Source organism: Syngnathus scovelli, unplaced genomic scaffold, assembly GCF_024217435.2.
Source record: "Syngnathus scovelli strain Florida unplaced genomic scaffold, RoL_Ssco_1.2 HiC_scaffold_220, whole genome shotgun sequence".
In the NCBI taxonomy this organism is placed as follows: Eukaryota; Metazoa; Chordata; class Actinopteri; order Syngnathiformes; family Syngnathidae; genus Syngnathus; species Syngnathus scovelli.
In genome coordinates, this window is record NW_026061315.1 from 17501 (window position 1) to 30000 (window position 12500).

The window sequence follows — 12500 nt, forward strand, 5'->3', positions numbered from 1 at the left end:
CCACAAGGCGACAGCCACCATCCCCAAGCGCCACCCCCGACCGCCACCAGCCGACCGCCACAAGGCGACAGCCACCATCCCCAAGCGCCATCCCCGACCGCCACCCCCCGACCGCCACCAGCCGACCGCCACCAGCCGACCGCCACAAGGCGACAGCCACCATCCCCAAGCGCCACCCCCGACCGCCACCAGCCGACCGCCACCAGCCGACCGCCACAAGGCGACAGCCACCATCCCCAAGCGCCATCCCCGACCGCCACCACCCGACCGCCACCAGCCGACCGCCACCAGCCGACCGCCACAAGGCGACAGCCACCATCCCCAAGCGCCATCCCCGACCGCCACAAGGCGACCGCCACCAGCCGACCGCCACAAGGCGACAGCCACCATCCCCAAGCGCCACCAGCCGACCGCCACCAGCCGACCGCCACAAGGCGACAGCCACCATCCCCAAGCGCCACCCCCGACCGCCACCACCCCGACCGCCACCAGCCGACCGCCACAAGGCGACCGCCACAAGGCGACAGCCACCATCCCCAAGCGCCACCCCCGACCGCCACCCCCCGACCGCCACCAGCCGACCGCCACAAGGCGACAGCCACCATCCCCAAGCGCCATCCCCGACCGCCACCCCCCGACCGCCACAAGGCGACCGCCACCAGCCGACCGCCACAAGGCGACAGCCACCATCCCCAAGCGCCACCCCCGACCGCCGCCCCCCGACCGCCCCAAGGCGACCGCCACCAGCCGACCGCCACAAGGCGACAGCCACCATCCCCAAGCGCCATCCCCGACCGCCACCAGCCGACCGCCACCAGCCGACCGCCACAAGGCGACAGCCACCATCCCCAAGCGCCATCCCCGACCGCCACCAGCCGACCGCCACAAGGCGACAGCCACCATCCCCAAGCGCCATCCCCGACCGCCACCAGCCGACCGCCACCAGCCGACCGCCACCAGCCGACCGCCACAAGGCGACAGCCACCATCCCCAAGCGCCACCCCCGACCGCCACCAGCCGACCGCCACAAGGCGACAGCCACCATCCCCAAGCGCCATCCCCGACCGCCACCAGCCGACCGCCACAAGGCGACAGCCACCATCCCCAAGCGCCACCCCCGACCGCCACCAGCCGACCGCCACCAGCCGACCGCCACAAGGCGACAGCCACCATCCCCAAGCGCCACCCCCGACCGCCACCAGCCGACCGCCACCAGCCGACCGCCACAAGGCGACAGCCACCATCCCCAAGCGCCATCCCCGACCGCCACCACCCGACCGCCACCAGCCGACCGCCACCAGCCGACCGCCACCAGCCGACCGCCACAAGGCGACAGCCACCATCCCCAAGCGCCACCCCCGACCGCCACCAGCCGACCGCCACAAGGCGACAGCCACCATCCCCAAGCGCCATCCCCGACCGCCACCAGCCGACCGCCACCAGCCGACCGCCACCGGCCGACCGCCACCGGCCGTTCGCGGTGTGCGCCGCCGTTCCCCAAGCACCCTCCGGGACGAAGCCGGAGCCGGAGAATAGCAGCGGCCGTGCGTAAAAGCTGCGGCCGGGCCTCGCGGAAGGTCCCCGGGCAGCGAGCTGCCGAGCCCCGGCCTCCAGCTTCCACCAGATAATAGGACCGGGCGCGCGCAAAAGCTGCGGCCGGGCCTGGCGGAAGGTCCTCGGGCATCCAGCGAGATCACACGGCCCCCACCGGAGGCGGCTAGCGCCTCCGTAGAGTAGTGCCGGCCCGTGGAAGCGGCCGCCCGTCAGCCTGCGTTGCCGCTGGTCGAAAAATGCACTAAGTGCCAAACCCCATTCATTTACAACGGCGTGTCCGCCAGAGGGCGCACTTCCCCCGGCGGACCAGCCGGCGGGGCTCGTTAGAGAGTGTATCCGCCTGGCAGTGCCTCCTGGACGGCCTGTATTCCGGACCGCGACCGCTAACTTACGGGAGCCTAAACGGCCCGCGGACCAGCCGGCGGGTCCTCCGTGAAAGCCTATCCGCCTGGCGGTGCCTCCTGGACGGCCTGGATTCCGGACCGCGACCGCTAACTTACGGGACCCTAAACGGCCCGCGGACCAGCCGGCGGCTCCTCCGTGAAAGCCTATCCGCCTGGCGGTGGCTCCGGGCCGGCCTGGATTCCGGACCGCCACCGCTCACTCGCGGGACCCTAATCGGCCCGCGGACCAGCCGGCGGGACCTCCGTGAAAGCCTATCCGCCTGGCGGTGCCTCCTGGACGGCCTGGATTCCGGACCGCGACCGCTAACTTACGGGACCCTAAACGGCCCGCGGACCAGCCGGCGGCTCCTCCGTGAAAGCCTATCCGCCTGGCGGTGGCTCCGGGCCGGCCTGGATTCCGGACCGCCACCGCTCACTCGCGGGACCCTAATCGGCCCGCGGACCAGCCGGCGGGACCTCCGTGAAAGCCTATCCGCCTGGCGGTGCCTCCTGGCCGGCCTGGATTCCGGACCGCCACCGCTCACTCGCGGGACCCTAATCGGCCCGCGGACCAGCCGGCGGATCCTCCGTGAAAGCCTATCCGCCTTCGCCGGTTCCCCGGCCGGCCACGGGTGGCGAGAATCCGGCCTCCTCGCCCGGAGCGCGCTTCGACTTGGGCGAAAAATGCACCAAGTGCCAAACCCCATTCATTTACAACGGCGTGTCCGCCAGAGGGCGCACTTCCTCCGGCCGGCGGGGCTCGTTAGAGACCGCGTCCGCCTTGGCCGGTTCCCCGGCCGGCCACGGGTGGCGAGAATCCGGCCTCCTCGCCCGGAGCGCGCTTCGACTTGGGCGAAAAATGCACCAAGTGCCAAACCCCATTCATTTACAACGGCGTGTCCGCCAGAGGGCGCACTTCCTCCGGCCGGCGGGGCTCGTTAGAGAGCGCGTCCGCCTTGGCCGGTTCCCCGGCCGGCCACGGGTGGCGAGAATCCGGCCTCCTCGCCCGGAGCGCGCTTCGACTTGGGCGAAAAATGCACCAAGTGCCAAACCCCATTCATTTACAACGGCGTGTCCGCCAGAGGGCGCACTTCCTCCGGCCGGCGGGGCTCGTTAGAGAGCGCGTCCGCCTTCGCCGGTTCCCCGGTCGGCCGCGAACGGCGAAAAGCCGGCCTCTTCCCCCGGAGCCCGGTCGGCGAATTATTATTTATTTATTTATTTATTTTTTTTCCAAAGTGCCAACGGCTCTCGCGCCGCGATGCGTCCGCCTTCGCCGGTTCCCCGGTCGGCCACGAAGTATTGCGCATGATTATACGCGATGTTAATATTTATTTAATTATTAAATAAATACATACATGTGTTTATTAATAATATACGCGATGTTAATATTTATTTAATTATTACCTATATTATGAATAAACTAACGGTGATTTTACACGATTTGACTACATACGTGACCGTGATATAGTGCCGAGGGCTCCCGCGCCGTCACGCGTCCGCCTTGGCAGGGGTCGCCCGCGGCAGCGAGCGTTCGGCTCGCGGGGGTCCGCGGGGTGTTATTAGGGAGTGCGGCAGCCGTGCCGAGGCTCCGGCCGGCCGCCGGAAGTCCGGCGGGGGAGCGTCGGAGCTCCGCGAGGCCGGCCGGGGAGCCTCTTAGTCATCGCCCGCGCTCGCGGTGGTCCCGGTCGCTTAAAGTGCCACGGGAGGCGTAGCGATGCCAGTGAGTGTGCGCCAAGTGCGAGAGGCGGTGCATTTACGCGCCGTGTCCGCGAGAGGGAGGCAATTCCCCGTTGCGACCTCCGGGAGATCAGCGGGCCGTTCAAATCGCTTAGCCGGGGTGCCGGGAGCCTCCTCGGGCGTCGAGTTAGGAGGGGGGCGCGCGGAGAGAACCGGCCGGAGGTCCCCTGGAAGCTCAGCGGGCCGTGGGAAACGCTTGGCCGGGGTGCCGGGAGCCTCGGCCGGCTTAAAAGTGAGGAGGAAAGCGCGCGGAGAACCGGCCGGAGGTCCCCTGGAAACTCAGCGGGACGTGGGAAAAAGCTCAGCCGGGGTGCCGGAAGCCTCGGCCGGCTTAAAACGTGAGGAGGAAAGCACCGGGAGAACCGGCTGGAGGTCTTCTGGAAGCTCAGCGGGCCGTGGAGAAAGCTTAGCCGGGGTGCCGGAAGCCTCGGCCGGCTTAAAATGTGAGGAGGAAACCGGCTGGACGTCTTCTGGAAGATCAGCGGGCCGTGGAAAATGCTAAGCCGAGGTGCTGGTTGTCGAATAAGGCTCCGCCATCTCGTAGAAGGTGCTAATAAAGTTCATATCCGCTCGGCTGGAGGTAATTGGCCAGCGGACCGGCCGCCGGGACCTCCGTGACCGCCTATCCGCCTGGCGGTGCCTCCTGGCCGGCGTGCATTCCGGGCCGCGACCGCTCACTTACGGGACCCTGATTGGCCCGCGGACCGGCCGGCGGGACCTCCGTGACAGCCTACCCGCCTGGCGGTGGCTGCTGGCCGGCGCGGATTCCGGGCCGCGACCGCTAACTTACGGGACCCTAATTGGCCCGCGGACCAGCTGGCGGGACCTCCGTGACAGCCTACCCGCCTGGCGGTGGCTGCTGGCCGGCGCGGATTCCGGGCCGCGACCGCTAACTTACGGGACCCTAATTGGCCCGCGGACCAGCTGGCGGGACCTCCGTGAAAGCCCATCCGCCTGCCGGTGCCTCCTGGCCGGCGTGGATTCCGGGCCGCGACCGCTAACTTACGGGACCATAAATGGCCCGCGGACCAGCTGGCGGGACCTCCGTGACCGCCTATCCGCCTGGCGGTGCCTCCTGGCCGGCCTGGATTCCGGGCCGCGACCGCTCACCTACGGGACCCTAAATGGCCCGCGGACCAGCCGGCGGGACCTCCGTGACAGCCTACCCGCCTCCCGGTGGCTGCTGGCCGGCGCGGATTCCGGGCCGCGACCGCTAACTTACGGGACCCCAATTGGCCCGCGGACCAGCCGGCGGGACCCCCGTGACCGCCTATCCGCCTTGGCCGGTTCCCCGGCCGGCCACGGATGGCGAGAATCCGGCCTCCTCGCCCGGAGCGCTCGTCGGCTTCGGCGAAAAATGCACTAAGTGCCAAACCCCATTCATTTACAATGGCGTGTCCGCCAGAGGGCGCAGTTCCCCCCGCGGACCGGCCGGCGGGACCTCCGTGACAGCCTATCCGCCTGGCGGTGGCTGCGGGCCGGCGCGAATTCCGGGCCGCGACCGCTAACTTACGGGACCCCGATTGGCCCGCGGACCAGCCGGCGGGACCTCCGTGACCGCCTATCCGCCTGCGCTGGTTCCCCGGCCGGCGCGAATTCCGGGCCGCGACCGCTAACTTACGGGACCCCGATTGGCCCGCGGACCAGCCGGCGGGACCTCCGTGACCGCCTATCCGCCTGCGCTGGTTCCCCGGCCGGCGCGAATTCCGGGCCGCGACCGCTAACTTACGGGACCCCGATTGGCCCGCGGACCAGCCGGCGGGACCTCCGTGACCGCCTATCCGCCTGCGCTGGTTCCCCGGCCGGCGCGAATTCCGGGCCGCGACCGCTAACTTACGGGACCCCAATTGGCCCGCGGACCAGCCGGCGGGACCTCCGTGACCGCCTATCCGCCTCCGCTGGTTCCCCCCTCGGCGTGGATTCCGGACCGCGACCGCTAAATTACGGGACCCAAATTGGCCCGCGGACCAGCCGGCGGGACCTCCGTGACCGCCTATCCGCCTTCGCTGGTTCCCCGGTCGGCCACAGATGACGAATATTCGGCCTCTCGCTCTGGAAGTCCTGCCGACTTAGCCGAAAATTTTCTAAGTGCCATCGGCTCTCGCTCGGAAAAGTGTCCGCCTCGTCTGGTTCCCCAGCTCGGCCTCAGAATTCGAAAATTCGGCCTCTCTGAGGTACCAGGGGTAGGCTTTATGTACTTGGTCCCCCCAGTTAGTGTACTCATCACTTTACCCCCCTTTCGCAAAATATAGTCGGCACGTATGTGCAGAACTGTTTATTTTCATTTTAAAAATTTTCTAAGTGCCAGCGGAAGCTGTCACACGAACTGTCCGAGCTACCACGGTGCCCATCCCGGGCAGTGACGGCAAAAGGCCGATGTGTGTTTGATGGAAGTCTGAATAATTTCTAAGTGCCAACGGCTCAACCGCCGTAAAGTGTCCGCCTCGGCTGGTTCTCCCGGTCGGCCCGAACGAGCGAAAATTCGGCCTCTTCCCCTGGAGGTCCGGAACATTTGGCGAATATTTTCAAAGTGCCAACGGCTGTTCCGCCGTAACGTGTCCGACCCGGCTGGTTCCTCCGGTCGGCCCGAACGAGCGAAAATTCGGCCTCTTCCCCTGGAGGTCCGGAACATTTTGGCGAATATTTTCAAAGTGCCAACGGCTGTTGCGCCGTAACGTGTCCGACCCGGCCGGTTCCTCCGGTCGGCCCGAACGAGCGAAAATTCGGCCTCTTCCCCTGGAGGTCCGGAACATTTTGGCGAATATTTTCAAAGTGCCAACGGCCGTTCCGCCGTAAAGTGTCCTACCCGGCTGGTTCCTTCGGTCGGCCCGAACGAGCGAAAATTCGGCCTCTTCCCCTGGAGGTCCGGAACATTTTGGCGAATATTTTCAAAGTGCCAACGGCTGTATCGCCGTAACGTGTCCGACCCGGCTGGTTCCTCCGGTCGGCCCGAACGAGCGAAAATTCGGCCTCTTCCCCTGGAGGTCCGGACGACTTTGGCGAATATTTTCTAAGTGCGAACGGCTGTTGCGCCGTAACGTGTCCGACCCGGCTGGTTCCTCCGGTCGGCCCGAACGAGCGAAAATTCGGCCTCTTCCCCTGGAGGTCCGGAACATTTTGGCGAATATTTTCAAAGTGCCAACGGCTGTTGCGCCGTAACGTGTCCGACCCGGCCGGTTCCTCCGGTCGGCCCGAACGAGCGAAAATTCGGCCTCTTCCCCTGGAGGTCCTGTGAAGTTTAACGAATATTTTCTAAGTGCGAACGGCTCTTCCGCCGTAACGTGTCCGACCCGGCTGGTTCCTCCGGTCGGCCTGAACGAGCGAAAATTCGGCCTCTTCCCCTGGAGGTCCTGTCAAGTTTAACGAATATTTTCTAAGTGCCATCGGCTCTTCCGCCGTAAGGTGTCCGACTCGGCCGGTTCCCCTAGTCGGCCAAATAATGTGACAATTCGGCCTCTCGCTCTGGAAGTCCGGCCAACTTCTGCGAATATTTTCTAAGTGCCATCGGCTCTTCCGCCGTAATGTGTCCGACTCGGCCGGTTCCTCCGGTCGGCCTGAACGAGCGAAAATTCGGCCTCTTCCCCTGGAGGTCCTGTCAAGTTTAACGAATATTTTCTAAGTGCCATCGGCTCTTCCGCCGTAAGGTGTCCGACTCGGCCGGTTCCTCCGGTCGGCCTGAACGAGCGAAAATTCGGCCTCTTCCCCTGGAGGTCCTGTCAAGTTTAACGAATATTTTCTAAGTGCCATCGGCTCTTCCGCCGTAAGGTGTCCGACTCGGCCGGTTCCTCCGGTCGGCCTGAACGAGCGAAAATTCGGCCTCTTCCCCTGGAGGTCCTGTCAAGTTTAACGAATATTTTCTAAGTGCCATCGGCTCTTCCGCCGTAAGGTGTCCGACTCGGCCGGTTCCTCCGGTCGGCCTGAACGAGCGAAAATTCGGCCTCTTCCCCTGGAGGTCCTGTCAAGTTTAACGAATATTTTCTAAGTGCCATCGGCTCTTCCGCCGTAAGGTGTCCGACTCGGCCGGTTCCTCCGGTCGGCCTGAACAAGCGAAAATTCGGCCTCTTCCCCTGGAGGTCCTGTCAAGTTTAACGAATATTTTCTAAGTGCGAACGGCTCTTCCGCCGTAAGGTGTCCGACCCGGCCGGTTCCTCCGGTCGGCCCGAACGAGCGAAAATTCGGCCTCTTCCCCTGGAGGTCCTGTCAAGTTTAACGAATATTTTCTAAGTGCCATCGGCTCTTCCGCCGTAAGGTGTCCGTCTCGGCCGGTTCCTCCGGTCGGCCTGAACGAGCGAAAATTCGGCCTCTTCCCCTGGAGGTCCTGTCAAGTTTAACGAATATTTTCTAAGTGCCATCGGCTCTTCCGCCGTAAGGTGTCCGACTCGGCCGGTTCCTCCGGTCGGCCTGAACAAGCGAAAATTCGGCCTCTTCCCCTGGAGGTCCGTTCAAGTTTAACGAATATTTTCTAAGTGCCATCGGCTCTTCCGCCGTAAGGTGTCCGACTCGGCTGGTTCCCGATGTCGGCCAGAACAAGTGGAAACTCGGCCTCTTCCCCTGGAGGTCAGTTGAAGTTTAACGAATATTTTCAAAGTGCCAACGGCTGCTCCGCCGTAAAGCGTCCGACTCGGCTGGTTCCCGATGTCGGCCAGAACAAGTGAAAATTCGGCCTCTTCCCCTGGAGGTCCGTTCAAGATTAACGAATATTTTCTAAGTGCCAACGGCTGCTCCGCCGTAAAGCGTCCGACTCGGCTGGTTCCCGATGTCGGCCAGAACAAGTGAACATTCGGCCTCTTCCCCTGGAGGTCCGTTCAAGATTAACGAATATCTTCTAAGTGCCAACGGCTCTTGCGCCGAAAAGCGTCCGCCTGGGCTGGTTCCTGATGTCGGCCAGAACAAGTGAAAATTCGGCCTCTTCCCCTGGAGGTCCGTTCAAGATTAACGAATATTTTCTAAGTGCCAACGGCTCTTGCGCCGAAAAGCGTCCGCCTCGGCTGGTTCCCGCGGTCGGACACAAAATGTGTCAATTCGGCCTCTCTGAGGTACCAGGGGTGGGCTTTATGTACTTGGTCCCCCCACTTAGTGTACTCATCACTTTACCCCCCTTTCGCAAAATATAGTCGGCACGTATGTGCAGAACTGTTTATTTTCATTTTAAAAATTGTCTAAGTGCCAGCGGAAGCTGTCACACGAACTGTCCGAGCTACCACGGTGCCCATCCCGGGCAGTGACGGCAAAAGGCCGATGTGTGTTTATGGAAGTCTGAATAATTTCTAAGTGCCAACGGCTGCTCCGCCGTAAAGTGTCCGCCTCGGCTGGTTCCCTTGGTCGGCCAGAACAAGTGAAAATTCGGCCTCTTCCCCTGGAGGTCCGGAACATTTTGGCGAATATTTCCTAAGTGCCAACGGCTGCTCCGCCGTAAAGTGTCCGCCTCGGCCGGTTCACCCGGTCGGCCAGAACAAGTGAAAATTTGGCCTCTTCCCCTGGAGGTCCGGAACATTTTGGCGAATATTTCCTAAGTGCCAACGGCTGCTCCGCCGTAAAGTGTCCGACTCGGCTGGTTCCCGATGTCGGCCAGAACAAGTGAAAATTCGGCCTCTTCCCCTGGAGGTCCGTTCAAGATTAACGAATATTTCCTAAGTGCCAACGGCTGCTCCGCCGTAAAGCGTCCGACTCGGCTGGTTCCCGATGTCGGCCAGAACAAGTGAAAATTCGGCCTCTTCCCCTGGAGGTCCGTTCAAGATTAACGAATATTTCCTAAGTGCCAACGGCTGCTCCGCCGTAAAGCGTCCGACTCGGCTGGTTCCCGATGTCGGCCAGAACAAGTGAAAAATCGGCCTCTTCCCCTGGAAGTCCGGCCGAGTTAAGGCAAATATTTCCTAAGTGCCAACGGCTGCTCAGCCTTAAAGTGTCCGACTCGGCTGGTTCCCGATGTCGGCCAGAACAAGTGAAAATCCGGCCTCTTCCCCTGGAAGTCCGGCCGAGTTAAGGCAAATATTTCCTAAGTGCCAACGGCTGCTCAGCCTTAAAGTGTCCGACTCGGCTGGTTCCCGATGTCGGCCAGAACAAGTGAAAATCCGGCCTCTTCCCCTGGAAGTCCGGCCGAGTTAAGGCAAATATTTCCTAAGTGCCAACGGCTGCTCAGCCTTAAAGTGTCCGACTCGGCTGGTTCCCGATGTCGGCCAGAACAAGTGAAAATCCGGCCTCTTCCCCTGGAAGTCCGGCCGAGTTAAGGCAAATATTTCCTAAGTGCCAACGGCTGCTCAGCCGTAAAGTGTCCGACTCGGCTGGTTCCCGATGTCGGCCAGAACAAGTGAAAATCCGGCCTCTTCCCCTGGAAGTCCGGCCGAGTTAAGGCAAATATTTCCCAAGTGCCAACGGCTGTTCCGCCGTAAAGGGTCCGACTCGGCTGGTTCCCGATGTCGGCCAGAACAAGTGAAAATCCGGCCTCTTCCCCTGGAAGTCCGGCCGAGTTAAGGCAAATATTTCCTAAGTGCCAACGGCTGTTCCGCCGTAAAGGGTCCGACTCGGCTGGTTCCCGATGTCGGCCAGAACAAGTGAAAAATCGGCCTCTTCCCCTGGAAGTCCGGCCGAGTTCGGCGAATAGTTCCTAAGTGCCAACGGCTGCTCCGCCGTAAAGAGTCCGACTGGGCTGGTTCCCGATGTCGGCCAGAACAAGTGAAAATCCGGCCTCTTCCCCTGGAAGTCCGGCCGAGTTAAGGCAAATATTTCCTAAGTGCCAACGGCTGTTCCGCCGTAAAGGGTCCGACTCGGCTGGTTCCCGATGTCGTCCAGAACAAGTGAAAAATTGGCCTCTTCCCCTGGAAGTCCGGCCGAGTTCGGCGAATATTTCCCAAGTGCCAACGGCTGTTCCGCCGTAAAGAGTCCGACTCGGCTGGTTCCCGATGTCGGCCAGAACAAGTGAAAATTCGGCCTCTTCCCCTGGAGGTCCGTTCAAGTTTGGGGAATATTTTCTAAGTGCCAACGGCTGCTCCGCCTTAAAGCGTCCGACTCGGCTGGTTCCCGATGTCGGCCAGAACAAGTGAAAATCCGGCCTCTTCCCCTGGAAGTCCGGCCGAGTTAAGGCAAATATTTCCTAAGTGCCAACGGCTGCTCAGCCTTAAAGGGCCCGACTCGGCTGGTTCCCGATGTCGGCCAGAACAAGTGACAATTCGGCCTCTTCCCCTGGAGGTCTTTTCAAGTTTAACGAATATTTTCTAAGTGCCAACGGCTGCTCCGCCTTAAAGCGTCCGACTCGGCTGGTTCCCGATGTCGGCCAGAACAAGTGACAATTCGGCCTCTTCCCCTGGAGGTCCTTTCAAGTTTAACGAATATTTTCTAAGTGCCAACGGCTGCTCCGCCTTAAAGAGTCCGACTCGGCTGGTTCCCGATGTCGGCCAGAACAGGTGAAAATTCGGCCTCTTCCCCTGGAGGTCCGTTCAAGTTTGGCGAATATTTTCTAAGTGCCAACGGCTGCTCCGCCTTAAAGTGTCCGACTCGGCTGGTTCCCGATGTCGGGCAGAACAAGTGACAATTCGGCCTCTTCCCCTGGAAGTCCGGCCGAGTTTGGCGAATATTTTCTAAGTGCCAACGGCTGCTCCGCCGTAAAGAGTCCGACTCGGCTGGTTCCCGATGTCGGCCAGAAAAAGTGACAATTCGGCCTCTTCCCCTGGAGGTCCTTTGAAGTTTAGCGAATATTTTCTAAGTGCCAACGGCTCTTGCGCCGAAAAGCGTCCGCCTCGGCTGGTTCCCGCGGTCGGCCGTAATAGGCGAAAATTCGGCCTCTTCCCCTGGAGCGACCTCCAAATTTGGGCGAAATTTTTCTAAGTGCCTAAAGGTACCAGGGGTTTGGGTACCAGGGGTGCAGTACGAACTGGTCTTTTGTCAACCCATGTACTTTTTCTAGAGTACATGGGTTGGTCCCCCCACTTAGTGTACTCATCACTTTACCCCCCTTTCGCAAAATATAGTCAGAACGAGCATGGGGGACGCAATTGTTTTCCATGCAAATCAATTGGGCCTGGTCCGAGCGCTGGTAACGGCCGCCAGCAAGCGTCCCCTGCTCGGATAGCAGAACTGAAGAAGGCACGGCACTTCCAGAGAGAGAGAGAAAATTTTCTAAGTGCCACATTTCTCAAAAATTTTCAAAGTGCCACATCTCTCAAAAAATTTCTAAGTGCCACATCTCTCAAAAACTTTCTAAGTGCCACATCTCTGAAAAACTTTCTAAGTGCCACATCTCTGAAAAAACTTTCTAAGTGCCACGTCTCTGAAAAACTTTCTAAGTGCCACAGCACGGCTGTGAAATATTCAAAGTCCTACAGGCATTGGCAGAATGCGCGGACGGCCGTCTGCTCCCGGCGGCCGCCGCGAAGCTACTACCCCCTCCCGGGGACGGCTGTCTGCTCCCGGCAGCCGTCCTTACCCCCCTCCCCCGTTTGCACCGCCTGAAGTTAGACCCGCCTTGGTAGGGCCCCCACCGGCCCCGGCTCGCCGGCGTTGGGTGGACGGTTCCTGCCCACTTGCGGGTCCCGGTCGCTTGGCAACCGACCGGGGAGGACCAGCCGCCTCCTTAAACACAGGCTGGAAGGGAAATCCGATCAAGCTACGGAGGACCGGCCGCCTCCTTAAACACAGGCCGGAAGGGAAATCCGATCAAGCTACGGAGGACCGGTCGCCTCCCTAAACACAGGCCGGGCAAAAATCTGCGAATGGGCCCGTCAAGGGTAGTGGGTCATCCAAGGAGGGAGGTACCGGCCGCCTCCTTAAACACAGGCCGGGCAAAAATCTGCGAATGGCCCGTCAAGGGTAGAAGGTCATCCAAGGAGGGAG